Genomic DNA, 19,292 nt, shown 5'->3' with positions numbered 1-19,292 from the left:
TAGCCAACAAGGGCCGCAAGGCCAGGCAGGCTGAAAAGATCTGCAGTCCGGATTGAGGCACCGGCGCAGCGGTACGGCGCGCCGTCTTTATTGCAAGACATTATTTGCGGAGGCATATTAACGCCCAAGCCTTCTTTTCAGGGAAAAGAGAGCTCACCGGACTATACCCAGAGAGACTACCAATCGCGCTTCCACAAGCCAGGCTCCAAGGCTGGATTCAGAGGCGGGAACGAATACAAGGCGTGCGTCGGGTGCTCCTCCGACAGAGGATGTGGATAAACTATCCGCCACTCATTCCGAGGTGGAAAGTGGCATGAACCACAAGCGTCGCCGGACTATTCTTTGTGACGCTTGTTTCTCCCAAGAGGCATTGAATGCCTTCAACTCAGGAGACGCGCATCTCCGTGCCGCTCAAAATGGTCTAGCCAGAGCCACGGAGCAGTATGTAAAAGACATACGGGTGAGAAAATTTGATGATTATATATATCAATAGCCCCTGAGACTTGAAACAGTTAGGATAACTGATTCAAGGATCATTTATTATGCAGGTTCTTACAAAAAAGAATACTCGACTGTCCCAGGAGCTGGAAGAGTGCAAAGCCCAACTGCAGGCCGCACTAGCCGCAGCGGGGGAGCCCAAAAAGACCCCCTCTGGTAACATATCCTTCGAATGATAAGTATCGTATTAGAGTGCGGCGTATATGCAGATCTGACGATAAAATTCCAGATGACGCTGGAGTAAATCCGGATAAGCAACAGCTCATACGCCAGCTGAAGGCCGGTGAGAGCGTGCTGACGAGGGTGAGGCAGGAGAAGAATGATCTCCAAGATGCCAACACCAAGCTGGGCGTGGAACTAAAAGATGTCCGTGCCCAACTGTCGGACTCTGTTAAGGAGAATCGGCGGCTTCGACGCGGCATATTTAGTAAGTGCTTGAACGAACTTTGAAAAAAGAGTTCGGCGAGGAAGCTGGCTGACAGAGTTATGTTTGTAGGTATGCTTACAGGTCGTCCTGCCAAAGAGATGCCTGGTTCGATGGGTGATCTTCTTCCCGAGCTCTCGCAGTTGCACGAACAAGTTCGGCAGGTGATGCAAGGCATCGCCCAAGCCTTGTGGCCGTCCGTCTCCATACCCGAAGGCCTTGGAGAGCTTGCAGAAAGGCTGAAGGGAGCACGGCGGCGCTTTCGATTATGGAAGATATCGGCCTGCCGTCAGGGTGCCAGGGAAGCCTGGGCAATGGTGAAGGCACGGTACACGAAGGCTGACCCGAACCACATGGCCGAAGTCGGACCTGTGGGGCCTGATGGCAAGGAGATCCCTATTAGTTTAGTGTATGGCCAAGTAGAATTGGCCGCAAAGTATTCCCAACAGGACTGTAGACTAGACAACCTATTGGATGGCATTGAAGAGGAATTCAACCAGTCAAATTGACTATGTAATTTTAAAGTGACATGTATGATGCCTTCTAGCCGGATTGTAGATCATTTGTCGTGGCGGACCTTTTCGCTTTGTCCCATGACCCGACAGTCCGGAGTGTATCCGAATACCCTTTCGGTTATGTAAGAACCGGGGCATGCATGGAGACTAGGCGTAGGGGTCATTAGTGCTTTATCAGACAAGTGCCCAACTAGTTATGTTATATTACATGGGTAGTAAGAAACATCTTCCAGAGAGAATAGTTCCGTTAAGGGTTCCTTTCCCTGGGTAGGCATGCCCTAAAGTGCATGTCCGGACTACGACAAGAAGCGCAGAAAAAACATCTGGGGGCAGATATGGATAATAAATAAAAGTCATCTTTTGTTCACCGACCGAATATTCTCTTAAGAACGCTAGCTTTCGGCTTCACCCAGTCTGAGGTACACGTCCGGCTGACCCGGCGGTAACAATCGCAGAGGTGCTCCCCTTATGCCCTAGCCGAATTAACGGGGACGTAGGGCATAAATACAAGAGCCAGGCAACACAGCTTGGCCAAAACTTAAGTCATATCGATGCATATAATGGTGAAAAAAGGTACATGCGGAAGTATAACGCATGTGTTGGGCGTGATGCCCAGGTGAATAATCTAAGCTTCTGTAAAAGAAGCCCCCAAGTGTATAGAGTGCGGCTAGCACATCTGTAATGTACAAGTGAGGCACAAGGTGACCCTTGAAGTCCTAGAAAAATAAAAGAAAGAAAGGGAAACAAGACAGATGATGCATATGCAGAAAATGGACAAAGGGAGGGGACTAACATAAAGTCTGGTGCTAGGTGTAGAATCTTCGGAGCCTGGCCGCGTTCCATGGGTTCGGCTCGAGTCGACTAGTCGATGCATCCCGCAGCCGGTACGCTCCGCCGGTCAGAACTTGGCCGATGATGAAGGGACCTTCCCATTTGGGCTCTAGCTTGTTCTTTTTCTTATCCGGCAGCCGGAGAACTAGTTCGCCAACGTTATAAGTTTTGGCCCGTACTTCTCTGCTTTGGTATCTGCGAGCCTGTTGCTGGTAAAATGCGGAACGGGCTTTGGCTACGTCGCGCTCTTCCTCCAAGGTGTCCAGACTGTCCTACCGATCGAGCTCGGCTTCTCTTTCTTCGTACATGCACACTCGAGGTGAGTCATGAATTATATCACAGGGCAGGACTGCCTCTGCGCCGTACACCATGAAAAACGGTGTGTATCCGGTACTACGATTCGGCGTGGTCCGCAGCCCCCAGAGTACGGAGTCGAGCTCCTCTACCCAATGCGTGTCAGACTCTATTAAGGAGCGCACTAATCTGGGTTTAATGCCGCTCATTATAAGACCATTTGCTCGTTTGACTTGACCGTTGGTTTGTGGGTGATAGACTGAAGCATAATCGAGCTTGATGCCCATTTTGCTGCACCAGAGTTTTACCTCGTCAGCCGTGAAGTTCGTGCCGTTATCAGTGATGATGCTGTTGGGGACGCCGTAATGGTGTACAACCCCGGATATGAAATCTATCACCGATCCAGATTCGGCTGTTTTAACCAGTTTGGCTTCTATCCATTTGGTGAATTTATCCACCATGACCAATAAGTACTTTTTCTTATGGGTTCCCCCTTTAAGGGGTCCAACCATGTCAAGCCCCCAGACCGCGAAGGGCCATGTAATGGGGATTGTTCGGAGGGCGGTGGGCGGCATGTGGCTTTGATTTGCAAAGAGCTGGCAACCGGCGCAACGTTGGACCAAGTCATGTGCGTCTGCCCGGGCCGTTGGCCAATAGAATCCTGTGCGGAAGGCCTTGCTTACAAGAACCCGGGCTGCGGCGTGATGACCGCCGATTCTGGCATGAATTTCTGCCAAAAGGTTCCACCCTTCCTCTTCGGAGATGCACCGTTGAAGGACTCCGGTAGCGCTTTTTTTGTACAATTCTCCCTCGTGGACCCTGTAGGCCTTGGATCGCCGCACTATGCAGTGTGCCTCGTTTTGGTCCTCCGGAAGTTCTTGTCTAGTTAAGTAGGCCAGGAATGGTTCTGTCCACGGGGCAACAATGGCCATTATTTCATGGGCTGATTGTGTTATTTCGGGGGCAGAGCCTCCGATTGTGTTAGAGAGTTCGGTTTCGGGTATTTTGGCCGGGTCCGGACTGTTGTTACCGGTGTCCCCTTCCCATGCTATGGATGGCTTGAAGAGTCGTTCCAGAAATATGTTGGGAGGTACCACGTCGCGTTTTGCGCCGATGCGGGCGAGGATATCGGCCGCCTGATTGTTTTCCCAAGCCACATGGTGAAATTCGAGCCCCTCGAACCGAGCTGACATTTTTAGGATGGCATTGCGATAAGCTGCCATTTTCAGATCCTTGGCGTTGAAGTCTCCATTTATTTGGGATATCGCGAGGTTCGAATCCCCGCGCACCTCTAGGCGTTGAATGCCCATGGATACTGCCATCCGGAGACCATGTAGAAGGGCCTCATATTCGGCTGCGTTGTTGGAGTCCGTATACATTATCTGTAATGCGTATTGAACGGTATCTCCTGTTGGGGACGTCAAAACGACGCTAGCCCCCAGACCGGCCAACATTTTGGAGCCGTCGAAGTGCATGATCCAGTTTGAATATGTGCCGTACTCTTTAGGGAGTTCGGCTTCCGTCCATTCAGCGACGAAGTCAGCCAAAACTTGCGACTTAATAGCTCGCTGTGGCTTATAAGTTATGTCAAACGGGAGGAGCTCAATGGCCCATTTGGCAGTCCGGCCCGTCGCGTCGTGGTTTTTTATAATATCGTTAAGTGGTACTTCCAAGGCTACCGTTATCGAACACTCTTGAAAGTAGTGTCGCAGCTTCCGGGATGCCATAAATACTGCGTACGCTATCTTTTGATAATGCGGGTACCGTGATTTGCATGGAGTAAGGACAGTGGACACATAGTAAACCGGCTTTTGAAGGGGGAATTTGTGTCCGTCCACTTCTCGCTCGACGACGAGCACTGCGCTTACTACTTGATGAGTTGCCGCAATGTATAATAGCATTGGTTCGCCAATGTTTGGCGTGGCCAGGACTGGGTTTGTTGCCAATATGGCTTTTATTTCGTTGAGTCCGATCGTGGCGGCGTCCGTCCACTCGAAGTGTTCGGTGCGCCGGAGGAGGCGATAAAGGGGTAATGCCTTTTCCCCCAAGCGGGAGATAAAGCGGCTTAGAGCCGCCACGCATCCAGTCAATTTTTGTATTTGTTTGAGGTATGTTGGGGTAGCCAACTGTGACAACGCTCGGATTTTGGCAGGATTAGCTTTGATGCCTCTACTAGAGACGATGAATCCTAGGAGCTTTCCGGCTGGTATGCCGAAAACGCATTTTTCCGGATTGAGCTTGATGTCATATGTTCGGAGTATGTCGAATGTGACCCTCAAGTCATCTACTAGAGTTTCGACATGCTTGGTTTTAATGACCACGTCATCCACGTATGCCTCCACTGTTTTGCCGATCTGGTTTGCCAGACATGTCTGAATTATGCGCTGATATGTTGCGCCAGCGTTTTTTAGCCCGAAGGGCATTGTGTTGAAGCAGAATGGGCCGTATGGTGTGATGAATGCCGTTGTGGCTTGGTCTGGCTCTGCCATTTTGATTTGATGGTAGCCGGAGTATGCGTCGAGGAAACACAGTGAATCATGTCCTGCGGTAGCATCGATGATTTGATCGATGCGGGGGAGGGGGAAGGGATCCTTTGGGCAGGCCTTGTTGAGGTCCTTAAAATCGACGCACAAGCGCCAGGATTTGTCCTTCTTTGGTACCATCACCAGGTTTGCTAGCCAGTCCGGATGTTTTATGTCTCTGATGAATCCGGCCTCCAATAGCTTGGCTAGTTCCTCTCCCATGGCTTGTCTTTTAGGCTCGGAGAAACGTCGAAGAGCCTGCTTGACTGGCTTGAATCCTTTTAGGATATTTAGGTTGTGTTCGGCCAGCCTGCGTGGGATTCCTGGCATGTCTGAAGGGTGCCAGGCAAAAATGTCCCAGTTCTCGCGTAGGAACTCTCGCAGTGCGGCGTCGACATCAAGGTTTAATTGTGCCCCGATGGAAGCTATTTTTGTTGGGTCTGTTGGATGGACTTGGAAATTGACTATTTCGTTTGCCGGTTTAAAGGTGGTGGACTTGGATCTTTTATCGAGTATCACATCATCCCTATTCACCGTGGAGCGCAACGCAGTTAGTTCTTCGGCCGCTAGGGCCTCGGATAGTGCCTCAAGGGCCAGTGCAGCTGTCTTATTTTCGGCGCGGAGTGCTATGTCCGGATCACTAACAAGAGTGATGATTCCGTTGGGCCCGGGCATTTTGAGCTTCATGTACCCGTAGTGGGGTATGGCTTGGAAGATTGTAAACGCCTCCCGCCCTAATAGAGCGTGGTATCCGCTGCTGAACGGGGCCACTTGGAATGTAATTTCTTCGGACCTGTAATTATCCGGCGTGCCGAATACCACGTCTAGTGTGATTTTTCCAGCACAGCGTGCTTCCCGGCTGGGGATGATTCCTCTAAAGGTTGTGTTGCTTTGCTCAATGCGGCTCCAGTCTATTTCCATCTTTTGAAGAGTTTCCTCATAGATGAGGTTTAATCCGCTGCCGCCATCCATGAGTACCTTGGTGAGTCGAAAGCCGTCCACGATTGGACTGAGGACCAGTGCGGCTGGTGCTCGGGCTGTTCAGAATTTGGGTTCGTCACTGGCATTGAAGGTAATAGCTGTGTCACTCCAAGGATTTATTTCTGCTATGTAGCAGATTTCCGCCATGCTGCGGAGTGCTCGCTTGCGTCTATTATTTGATGCGAAGGTCTCGAAGACCGTTAACACTGTATTGTTGTCCGCGGGATGGTGCTCTGTGGTTTTTGGGAGGAGTAGATCCTCACCACTTTTGGCCACCTGCCGGAGTATCCAACATGCTCTAAGGTTGTGCGTTGGTATTGCGTCCGCTGTACTATGAATTTTGCAGGGTCCGTTGAGCCATCCCTCCAGTACGGTTCCTTGCCCCGTTGAGGGCTTTTGCTTTTTGGTAGTTAACCCAGGTGTATTGTGATAATGCACCCTTTTATTTCGGACCGGGTTTGTATTCAGGGCCGGATTATCCCAAAATTTTATTTCGGTTTTCCAGGCGCTTTCCATCGCACAGTACTTTCGTACTATGGACACCAAGTCGGCAAAGCGTGTAATTTCGCGGCGACTTATGGCATTGAGGATTCCCTTGTCCGTGCAATTATTGCAAAAGAATGAAATTGCGTCTTCCTCGCGGCAGTCCTTTATCCTGTTCATGACTAGGAGGAATCTGGCCCAGTAATGGTGTACTGTTTCTTCGGGCTCTTGCCTAATTTGGGATAGATCGCGTATATTTGGGTGGGTGGGTGGAATTGAATATGAATCCTCGCCCGATCGAAGACTCAGTGGCCAAGGAGTTTCCGAACTCGAAAGTTTGGATTCTTGGGTGTTTTCTGATAAATCTAGCCCACTGCCTGATTCTAGGTTCATGCCTTGAGTGACGTCCTCCCCTCCGCGGGTATCCGGCTTGGAGGGATCGGGAATTCGGACATATCTAGTCCTTAGGATAGATGAAGGGTTGCTGCATTGTTCCTCCACCACTGCAACGTGATGGGTGACCTGGGGAGAGTTAATCTCTCTCAGATCGAGTTTAGGCCCAATCTGATCATAGTCTGTAGCGACTCCCAGGGTGGCGATGTGATCCAAGAGCTCGTTCAGGGAAGAGAGCTCCATTGGATCTAACTGCTCGGTGAGTTCCGAGTTGACTTGAAGATTGCTTTCGATGACCCGAGAAGTCATCGTCGGCGCAGCGGCCGAACAGGCAGTCATAAGAAAACCACCTAGCCGGAGAGTTTGGCCGATAGCCAAAGCTCCCTCAGTGATAGTGCCGTATTTAAAGACGAGATGAGGCATCCTTCCTGGTGGCGACGGCACAGCGGAACTCTCAATGAAAGCACCAATGTCGGTGTCAAAACCGGCGGATCTCGGGTAGGGGGTCCCAAACTGTGCGTCTAGGCCGGATGGTAACAGGAGGCAAGGGACACGATGTTTTACCCAGGTTCGGGCCCTCTTGATGGAGGTAAAACCCTACGTCCTACTTGATTAATATTGATGATATGGGTAGTACAAGAGTAGATCTACCACGAGATTGGAGAGGCTAAACCCTAGAAGCTAGCCTATGGTATGATTGTATGTTGTGATTGTTGTCCTACGGACTAAAACCCTTCGGTTTATATAGACACCGGAGAGGGTTAGGGTTACACAAGGTCGGTTACAAAGGAGGAGATATCCATATACGTATTGCCTAGCTTGCCTTCCACGCCAAGTAGAGTCCCATTCGGACACGAGACGAAGTCTTCAATCTTGTATCTTCATAGTCTAACAGTCCGGCCAATGGAGATAGTCCGGCTGTCCGGAGACCCCCTAATCCAGGACTCCCTCAGTTGTCGTGGTAATAATTTTGGAAATTGTCGCTGTGGCAACAATTTTGTTCTCCTATGCTTGATGAAGCTCCGGGACTCCGTGTATCCTGTAGGCTATCTCTATATCTATTACATTAAAGTGGCAATCTTGTGGCTCCAGCCATCATGACGTGACACGCAAGCCACTTAACGTTATAACATATAACCATCTCATACATAAACTCATTATCATGACGAAGGCTATACCACATCATATGCAAACCTACAAAACCAAGTTAGACATCCTCTAATTGGTTTGGCAAATTTTAGTTGCGTGGCTTCTAGGGTTTCTAGATAACACTAGCTACTTACGTCCACCATCATGGCGATAATTCTTGCTGCTAGATTAACTTTCGGGGTGTGTGAGGGAAGAGACTTAAATTAGAAATCTCTAGCCCCACACTAAACTTCTTCAATACGCGTGACCCCCTAGAAGATCGAACATCTTTATTGCCCTCTTTTGTTTGTAACAGTTCACTATTCTTGACTATGATGAAGCCCAAAGAACTATTAGAAGATCATCGACAGCCAGAGCCGATCGATTGTCAGAACTTTGTGAAAAGCTACATCATGCTGGTAATGAACTAAACCGAAGTAACACTTGAGGGAATCATAGAAAGAACTTCACACACTCACATCCACATGTGATCTAGATCAAAACCTGCATCTACTCATAGAACCGTTCATGATGCCACTGTTGGGAAACATAGTAGAAAAAATCGCCCTACGATCACCAAAGAACAATATGAAGTTGCATTAACAGTTTGGATTCAATCATTACCGACTTCGAGTTACAGCCAAAGAAGAAGAGTTGGTGTAGATTGTATTTGGAGTCCCTCGAACCATAGATGAACGATCCCATGAACAGCCCACGAACAACCCCTCGAACAGAAGAGCGAAAGCACGGTCTCTCTACGAGTTGCAAGCCTACGGTCTTCACGATCCGGCAATGCTTCATCGTCTAGAGCTAATCGTTGCGGGGGAATTAGGAGGAGATTAGAACCACACTAGGCTTCTAATATGAGGATTATAGGATCTAGGTCAAGCTCTAATTCATCAACTAGGACCAACTAGAACTAGAACTAGAGAACTAGAGGAGGCTCCAAAACCTGTGTGTAAAAGAGCACCAAATCCTCTAGTATATATAGGTTAGGAAGAGGGGAGGGGCCGCCACAAGGGGGGAAGGTTTCCCTTCCCCCTTGCAACGTCCAAGGAGGGGGAACCTGTCGGTGGAAACAACACCTATGGGATCACTAGGATCCCTTCTACGGTTGGCGGGCGTGGGGTTGTGCAAAGAGCAGGTCTCGCGGTCAGCACAAGGATCGCTTACCCAGGTCCGGGCCGCGGGGACGCATAATACCCTGGTCCTGCTTTGATGTATATTTGAGTGTTCTTGAGTTCTTGAACTAGCTACAGTGTGTGTCTAGTTCCAAAGATCCGACTGCCCCTCCAGTACGCCTTGGGCCTCCTTTTATAGCCAAAAAGGGGTCGCCACAGTGGCACACAGGAGGTGGAAAGGTGTATAGTCGCTGAGTCTATCCTCTGGCACCGTCGGACAAACGCATTTAATGCGCTACCGACGTGCCCCTCTTGCTTTATCGGGGACGGCAAGGAAGCTCATCCCAGCTGTCGCCGTCTTGCCTGGCTCCGACGTGCATTCGAGCTGACGAGGCGCTGTAGCGCCATGTTGGCTGGCTGCTGGGCTGGCATGGTGGCGTAGTCTTCACGAAGACCTGCATGCCACCACGCAGGTGCTTGCTGATTCGGTGTGGAGGCCGCACGCTGCCACGCAGATGCCTGCCCAGCTGGTTGAGCTAGCAGCTGCATGGGAGCTGCATGGGAGCGGCAGTGGAGTCTTGGCAGCTGTGGGCCTGGCTGCGGCCCCGCAGATGTCCTCGGCAAGGGACTTGCCGGGTGCCCGGCAAGGGTCTTGCCGTGGCACCGCGGTCGTCCCCGGCAAGGACCTTGCCGGGGGTCTCGTGGATTTCCTTAGCACGGATCTTGCCAAGGATCGTCGTCTTCTGGTCTTGTGTATTTATGATCTCCACAAAGATCTGCATGCCACCATGGAGGTGCCTCTCGAGCCTTGGTTCCGATGTGGGTGATGGCATTGGAACCCCTTGGCTCAAGGGTGGCGCGCTCTGCTGGCATTGGGCAAGTTGCCCCGGCAAGGCTCTTGTCGGGGCTGCGGAGGCTGCCCCGGCAAGGTCTTGCCAGGGGAGTCCACTTCGCTCCCTTGCTCTTTGTGCCTCTGGTCTTGGCATCGCGTCAGTTGTCTCGTGCTCCGACTTCCCTCCTGTGCCCTGCTCAGTGCGGCCGCGGGCGCGGCTTTGACTGCTCGTGCACAAGTAAAGGGGTACAAAGGAGAGCCCCTACTTTTGTACACCGACAGGAGCCCCCGGGCCTAGGCCACACATAAGCGCGACGCATTGTTGGGCTAGGCCTAGAACGGTGCGCGGGCAGGCGGGGCGTATTTTTACTGTGGTAACTTTCCCGTCCGCTGCGCTTCCCCACGACCCGCGTTGAACGCGTGACGTGGAGGGTCATGCGTGATGTGGGGGTCATGCGTGGGGCGGTTCCCGCACGCATGCGTCATGTCGTAGTAAATGGTAAAGATGCAGCCCCCGCCTTCCCCGTAAAAAGAGATAACCACAGGCGCACTGCTCATTTACCCTCGGTGCCTTCTCCAATCTCGGAACCGCCGTCCCCTCCTCCTTCCTTCTCAAGCTCTTGCTCTCGCTCGCCACCGCCGCGTCTTCGCTATCCTTCATCCTTCACCTCTCGTAGCCTCCATGGCACCCAAAACCAGCAAAGGCAAGGGAGTGGCCAAGGACGCCCGGGGGAAGGAGCCGCCGAAGAGTGAGTTGGCGGCGCAGCGGACGCAGCTCGCCTACTTTCCCTCGACAGTCGAGTCCATCTCCGGGACAACTTCAAGCCCATGTGGGGGTGCAAGACGGGGGGGAGACGACGGGGCATCCGGCCACGCGCATCATCCCCGCTGATTTCACCAAGGCCGGCCTGAATCGGTACCCATTCTTCGTCGATTACTTTTCCTGCGGCCTATGCCCCCTTTCTTCGATTTCTTCAATGATGTAATGCACACCTATGGCTTCCACATTCTGGATTTCACTCCAAATGCCATGGCATGCATGGCCCTATTCGCCCATCTATGTGAGGGCTTCGCCGGAGTGCATCCCAACACGGCGCTTTTCCGCCACTACTTCTATCCTCGGATCCAGAAGGGAGGCGCGATCTCCGGTTGTGTTGCCTAGATCCCAAGGACCTAGGAGAAGGGGACATATCCGGAGGGCGCTCAGAAGGAGAGGTGGGAGGAGTGGTGGAGCCGGTGGTGCGGGATTGAGGAGGAGGACTCACAGGAATTTTTCCAGGTTCGCCAGGCGCCGCCGGTACGCAGAGACGACTGGGGTGATGTCGACACCCATGATGAGAAGCTCAAGGTCGCCATCACTAGGATCCATCGCCTCACCGTTGCCAGGCTCACCTTGGAGTTGATTGGGGCGGATTTCATCCGCCGCCGAATTGCTCCACGGCACAACAAGGGGAGGACGGCCTGGCTTTTCTGGAATGCAGCTGACATCATGCGGCTTCGCCCTGGCTTGAACCACAACTTCACGGTGGTGGGGCACGCCCACTTCTGCCAGCGGCTTTTTCAGCTTGACATGGACCGCGACGGCAGGGCCGAGAGGACCGGCAAGGCCGCGAAGGCTGGCAAGGTCGCCATTGGGCCCCTGTTTGGCTTGCCGGTGGGGGTGGTCCCGCTGAGCAATAACACCCGCCAAACCGACATCATCACCATGATGCCGGACTGTAATGCGCATGACCTTGACCCAAATTGGGCCGAGCCGAAGGGGGATCAGGTGCAGAAGTTCTTCCACACCTTGTCGGAGAAGTACGTCCGTGACGAGCCGCTGCTCATCCAGGACACCACACAAGCGGAGCTGGACTATATCGCCGCCAGGGCGGCGGAGGCGGAGCTCGCCAAGGACGCAGGCAGTGCTGGCGGCATGGAGGACGAGGCCGCGGCGGCCGCGGGGGAGAAGGAGATCGCCCAGTGGGCGGAATCCGCCGGGGAGGCCGGTAGCCGGCACCGGGGCCCCTCTCATTGAAGATGTGGTCGATGAGTCGTCCGGGGAGGAGGTTGAGGCTGTCGACCCCCCGGCCACGGGGAGAGAGCGTGTCTTGCGGTGGGCCAGCTCTGGTGAGCCGGTCCGGCCCGGCAGGGCCGCGCAACTGCAACAAACCCAGGAGGCGTCCGTGTGCCAGACGAGGGTCGTGGCGGCGAGGAAGGCGGTGAAGACTACGGTGGCGAAGAAGAAAGCGACCGCCTCTTCTTTGTCCAAGCGTCCTCGGACTCCACCCGCTTCCCCTCCTCCCGCAGGAGACGACACAGAGGTCATCTTCGACTTTGGGTCTCTTAGCCCGAGGAGGAAGAGGAAGGCAATGGAAGAGGAGGTGGAGGATGAGTAAGTATCTTGTCTTTTGTCATCTCCGTCCCCTCAGACCATGCCGCTTTTCTTGACTTGTCTTCATCTTCGCAAGGATATGGAGATGCTGGCCCAGAGGGTGGCGAAGAGGGCCAGGGCCTCGACGGGCGGCCATCCCCCGGCGGGCACCTCGAGTACACCGCTGGTGGTGGAGAGCAGCATGGATAGCAGCCCCGGCGCAGCCCCCAGCGTGCGTTCATCACTCGCTCCCCATCGACGTGTGCTGGGGCACGATCTCTTGGTGCTGACCTTGTCGTGGTTGCAGGAGGAGGACGGTAGCAGGAGGAGCCACTAAGGGCTACCCCCAACATGCCGCCCCCATCAACCACGCCGCCCCGAGGGGCGTCCCCGGCAAGGGCGCCAAGCACCGAGCCCGTGCACACGGAGGAGGAGGAGGAGGCGAACCCGGGCGCCGGCGCCTCCGTCCCGGCACCAAATGTTGGTGGGGAGGGGGCCACTTCTTCCCAGCCTGGCACGGTGAGCCATTTGCCTTCTGTCCCCGCTCGTTTTCTTCTTTAGAATTTTGGTCTTGACTTTGCCTCATTCCCCTTCTCGGTATCCAAATCCTTCCTCGGCGGACCGGGAGGACGTGGACACCGTCATTGAGGAGGTTGCCAGGGATGCTACGGCCGAGGCCGACAAGATCACCGCTGAGGAGACCGCCAAGGGTGCTGCTGATGACGCCGCCAAGGGGCCTGCCGGGGAAACTGGCGAGGCCGCTACCGAGGAGGCCGGCAAGGGCCCTGCCGGGGAGGTGGGCAAGGCCGCTGCCGAGGAGGAGGTGGTTGACGACCATCCTTCCTCCTCCGTCGCCTCTAGCTGGGGCAAGTACCTGAAGGTGAGCGACGACCTGTTCGTCCACCTCCCATGGACGGCGAGCACCAGGGCGCCCGCCTAGGGGGGTGTTCGACGACGAGGTGCTTGCTGATACGTCTCCAACGTATCTATAATTTTTTATTGTTCCATGCTATATTATATCCTGTTTTGGACATTATTGGGCTTTATTATAAACTTTTATATTATTTTTGGGACTAACCTATTAACCGGAGGCCCAGCCCAGAATTGTTTTTTGGCCTATTTTAGGGTTTCGCAGAAAAAGAATATCAAACGGAGTCCAAACGGAATGAAACCTTCGGGAACGTAATTTTTGGAACAAACATGATCCAGAGGACTTGGACCCTACATCAAGCAATCAACGAGGAAGGCACGAGGTAGTGGGTGCGCCTACCCCCCCCAAGGGCGCCCTCCACCCTCATGGGGCCCACGTTGCTCCACCGACATACTCCTTCCTCCTATATATATACCTACGTACCCCCAAACTACCAGATACGGAGCCAAAACCCTAATTCCACCATTGTAACTTTCTGTATCCACGAGATCCTATCTTGGGGCCTTTTCCGGAGCTCCGCCGAAAGGGGTATCGATCACAGATGGCTTCTACATCAACACCATAGCCTCTCCGATGAAGTGTGAGTAGTTTACTTCAGACCTACGGGTCCATAGTTATTAGCTAGGTGGCTTCTTCTCTCTTTTTGGATCTCAATACAAAGTTCTCCCCCTCTCTTGTGGAGATCTATTCGATGTAATATTCTTTTGCGGTGTGTTTGTTGAGATCGATGAATTGTGGGTTTATGATCAAGTTTATCTATGAACAATATTTGAATCTTCTCTGAATTCTTTTATGCATTATTGGTTATCTTTGCAAGTCTCTTCGAATTATCAGTTTGGTTTGGCCTACTAGATTGATCTTTCTTGCAATGGGAGAAGTGCTTAGCTTTGGGTTCAATCTTGCGGTGTCCTTTCCCAGTGACAGTAGGGGCAGCAAGGCACGTATTGTATTGTTGCCATCGAGGATAACAAGATGGGGTTTGTATCATATTGCATGAGTTTATCCCTCTACATCATGTCATCTTGTTTAAAGCGTTACTCTATTCTCTTGAACTTAATACTCTAGATGCATGCTGGATAGCGGTCGATGTGTGTAATAATAGTAGTAGATGCAGGCAGGAGTCAGTCTACTTGTCTCGGACGTGATGCCTATATACATGATCATACCTAGATATTCTCATAACTATGCTCAATTCTGTCAATTGCTCAACAGTAATTTGTTCACCCACCGTAATACTTATGCTCTTGAGAGAAGCCTCTAGTGAAACCTATGGCCCTCGGGTCTATTTTCCATCATATTAATCTTCCAATACTTAGTTATTTCCTTTGTCATTTATTTTACTTGCATCTTTATTTCTCTTTATCATAAAAATACCAAAAATATTATCTTATCATATCTATCAGATCTCACTCTTGTAGGTGACCGTGAAGGGATTGACAACCCCTTTATCACATTGGTCGTGAGGAGTTTATTTGTTCGTATAGGTGTGAGGGACTCGTGTGTGGCCTCCTACTGGATTGATACCTTGGTTCTCAAAAACTGAGGGAAATACTTACGCTGCTCTGCTACATCACCCTTTCCTCTTCAAGGGAAAACCAACGCAATGCTCAAGAGGTAGCAAGAAGGATTTCTGGCGCTGTTGCCGGGGAGTCTACGCAAAAGTCAACACACCAAGTACCCATCACAAACCCTTATCTCCCACATTACATTATTTGCCATTTGCCTCCCACTTTCCTCTCCCCCGCTTCACCCTTGCCGTTTTATTCGCCCTCTCTCTCTCCATCCCCCCTCTCTTTCTCTATTCGCCTCTTTTTGCCCGTTTATTGTTTGCTTGTGTGTCGGATTGCTTGGTTGTCTTTATGGCTAGTCCCCTAGCTTCCCCTTTGTCTCCCGAGTTTGAGGTTCTTCACTTCAAACAAAGACAAGGAGAAAAATTAAAAGATGCTTGGTTTAGAATGACGGGGTTTTATCGTAATTGCACCCTAGAGGTGAATTTTAGAATTCTGATTCGCAACTTTTATGTTGGATTGAACTTGTCTCATAGACAACTCTTGGATTGTGTTGCCAAAGGCAATTTTATTGAAATTGATCCCAGTATTGCACATGAAATTATAGAGGGTATAGTGGGAACACTACCCCCAACAAAAGGGGCATCATCATACCCAAGAAGAAACGCAAGTTTTCGAGAAAATTTGCGAAGTAACCAAGATTTTACAAAAATCTCTTGAACCTCTTAAGAGTGTTAGCGGGAATCTCCACCGCATGAATATGTTGATTACCCTTTGCAATAAGCGTTTGGATTCTTTAGATCTCAAAATTTCCTAATATGAAGGGAAACATAAGGAACCTCCCGGATTCGAGCATAACTCCGCAAAAAAATTAAAGACCCAAGATGATATTACCTAGATCTATCCTCGCTTTTATGCCTAGCTAGGGGCGTTAAACGATAGCGCTTGTCGGGAGGCAACCCAATTTTATTTTTATTCCTTGATTTTTGCTCCTGTTTAGTAATAAATAATCTATCTAGCCTCTGTTTTGGTTGTGTTTTTTGTGTTTAATTAGTGTTTGTGCCAAGTAGAACCGTTGGGAAGACTTGGGGAAAGTCTTTTTAATCTTGCTGTAAAAAACAGAAACTTTAGCGCTCACGAGAAATGCTGCCATTTTTATTTGGAAAGTGCAATTTAGTTAATTCTTTTTGAAGATGATTAATAGATAAATTCCTCACGTCCAGCAATTTATTTTAGAATTTTAGGGGTTCCAGATGTTGCGTTAGCTACAGATTAATACAGACTGTTCTGTTTTTGACAGATTCTGTTTTCCATGTGTTGTTTGCTTATTTTGATGAATCTATGGCTAGTAAAATAGTTTATAAACCATAGAGAAGTTGGAATACAGTAGGTTTAACACCCATATAAATAAAGAATGAGTTCATTACAGTATCTTGAAGTGGTGTTTTGTTTTCTTTCGCTAACAGAGCTCACGAGATTTTCTACTTTAAGTTTTGTGTTGTGAAGTTTTCAAGTTTTGGGTAAAGATTTGATGGATTATGGAACAAGGAGTGGCAAGAGCCTAAGATTGGGGATGCCCATGGCACCCCCAAGATAATCTAAGGACACCTAAAAGCCAAAGCTTGGGGATGCCCCGGAAGGCATCCCCTCTTTCGTCTACTTCTATCGGTAACTTTACTTGGAGCTATATTTTTATTTACCACTTGATATGTGTTTTGCTTGGAGCGTCTTGTATTATTTGAGTCTTTATTTGTTAGTTTTCCACAATCATCATTGCTGCGCACACCTTTTTGAGAGAGACACTCATGATTTGGAAATTGTTAGAATACTCTATGTGCTTCACTTATATCTTTTGAGTTATATAGTTTTTGCTCTAGTGCTTCACTTATATCTTTTAGAGCACGTTAGTAGATTTGTTTTATATAAACCATTGTTCTCTCATGCTTCACTTAGATTATTTTGAGAGTCCTACAAAACAGCATGGCAATTTGCTTTAATTATGTTAGGCATTCAAGATTAATAATAAAATTTGCTTATGAGTGTGTTGAATACTATGAGAAGTTTGAAACTTGATAATTGTTTTGAGATATGGAGATTGTGATATTAGAGTCGTGCTAGTTGAGTAGTTGTGAATTTGACAAAAGCTTGTGTTGAAGTTTGTGATTCTCATAGCATGCACGTATGGTGAACCGTTATGTTAATAAGTCGGAGCATGATGTATTTATTGTCTTCCTTATGAGTGGCGGTCGGGGACGAGCGATGGTCTTTTCCTACAAATCTATCCCCCTAGGAGCATGTGCGTAGTACTTTGCTTCGATAACTAATAGATTTTTGCAATAAGTATGTGAGTTCTTTATGACTAATGTTGAGTCCATGGATTATACGCACTCTCACCCTTCCACCATTGCTAGCCTCTCTAATACCGCGCACCTTTCGCCGGTATCATAAACCCACCATATACCTTCCTTAAAACAGCCACCATACCTACCTATCATGGCATTTCCATAGCCATTTCGAGATATATTGTCATGCAACTTTCCATCGTTCCGTTTACTATGACACGCTCCATCATTGTCATATTGCTTCGCATGATCGTGTAGTTGACATTTTAGTTGTGGCAAAGCCACCGTTCATAACTCTTTCATATAAGTCACTCATGCATCATTGCTATCCCGGTACACCGCCGGAGGCATTCATATAGAGTCATACTTTGTTCTAGTATCGAGTTGTAATCATTGAGTTGTAAATAAATAGAAGTGTGATGATCATCATTCATAGAGTATTGTCCCAATTAAAAAAAGAAAGGCCAAATAAAAAATAAGAAGGCCCCAAAATAAAAAATAAAAAGGGGCAATACTACTATCCTTTTTTCCACATGTGCTTCAAAGTAGCACCATGATCTTCATGATAGAGAGTCTCCTATGCTATCACTTTCATATACTAGTGGGAATTTTTCATTATAGAACTTGCCTTGTATATTACAACGATGGGTTTCCTCAAATGCCCTAGGTCTTCATGAGCAAGCAAGTTGGATGCACACCCACTTAGTTTCTTTTTGTTGAGCTTTCATATACTTATAGCTCTAGTGCATCCGATGCATGGCAATCCCTACTCACTCACATTGATATCTATTGATGGGCATCTCCATAGCCCGTTGATACGCCTAGTTGATGTGAGACTATCTTCTCCCTTTTTGTCTTCTCCACAACCACCATTCTATTTCACCAATAGTGCTATGTCCATGGCTCACGCTCATGTATTGTGTGAAGATTGAAAAAGTTTGAGAACACTAAAAGTATGAAACAATTGCTTGGCTTGTCATCGGGGTTGTGCATGATTTGAATACTTTGTGTGGTGAAGATGGAGCATAGCCAGACTATATGATTTTGTAGGGATAACTTTCTTTGGCCATGTTATTTTGAAGAGACATAATTGCTTAGTTAGTATGCTTGAAGTATTATTATTTCTATGTCAATATTAAACTTTTGTCTTGAATCTTTCGGATCTGAATATTCATACCACAATTAAGAGCATTACATTGAAATTATGCCAAGTAGCATTCCACATCAAAAATTCTGTTTTTATCATTTACCTACTCGAGGACGAGCAGGAATTAAGATTGGGGATGCTTGATACGTCTCCAACGTATCTATAATTTTTTATTGTTCCACGCTATATTATATCCTGTTTTGGACATTATTGGGCTTTATTATACACTTTTATATTATTTTTGGGACTAGCCTATTAACCGGAGGCCCAGCCCAGAATTGCTATTTTTTGCCTATTTTAGGGTTTCGCAGAAAAAGAATATCAAACGGAGTCCAAACGGAATGAAACCTTCGGGAACGTGATTTTTGGAACGAACATGATCCAGAGGACTTGGACCTTACGTCAAGCAAACAACAAGGAAGGCACGAGGTAGGGGGCGCGCCTACCCCCCAGGCGCGCCCTCCACCCTCATGGGGCCCACGTTGCTCCACCGACGTACTCCTTCCTCCTATATATACCTACGTACCCCCAAACTACCAGATACGGAGCCAAAACCCTAATTCCACCGCCGTAACTTTCTGTATCCACGAGATCCCATCTTGGGGCCTTTTCCGAAGCTCCGCCAGAGGGGGTATCGATCACGGAGGGCTTCTACATCAACACCATAGTCTCTCCGATGAAGTGTGAGTAGTTTACTTCAGACCTATGGGTCCATAGTTATTAGCTAGATGGCTTCTTCTCTCTTTTTGGATCTCAATACAAAGTTCTCCCCCTCTCTTGTGGAGATCTATTTCGATGTAATCTTCTTTTGTGGTGTGTTTGTTGAGATCGATGAATTGTGGGTTTATGATCAAGTTTATCTATGAACAATATTTGAATCTTCTCTGAATTCTTTTATGTATGATTGGTTATCTTTGCAAGTCTCTTCGAATTATCAGTTTGGTTTGGCCTACTAGATTGATCTTTCTTGCAATGGGAGAAGTGCTTAG

Source organism: Triticum urartu, chromosome 4 (genome assembly GCF_003073215.2).
Source record: "Triticum urartu cultivar G1812 chromosome 4, Tu2.1, whole genome shotgun sequence".
In the NCBI taxonomy this organism is placed as follows: domain Eukaryota; kingdom Viridiplantae; phylum Streptophyta; class Magnoliopsida; order Poales; family Poaceae; genus Triticum; species Triticum urartu.
This window is presented reverse-complemented; position numbering follows the sequence as displayed.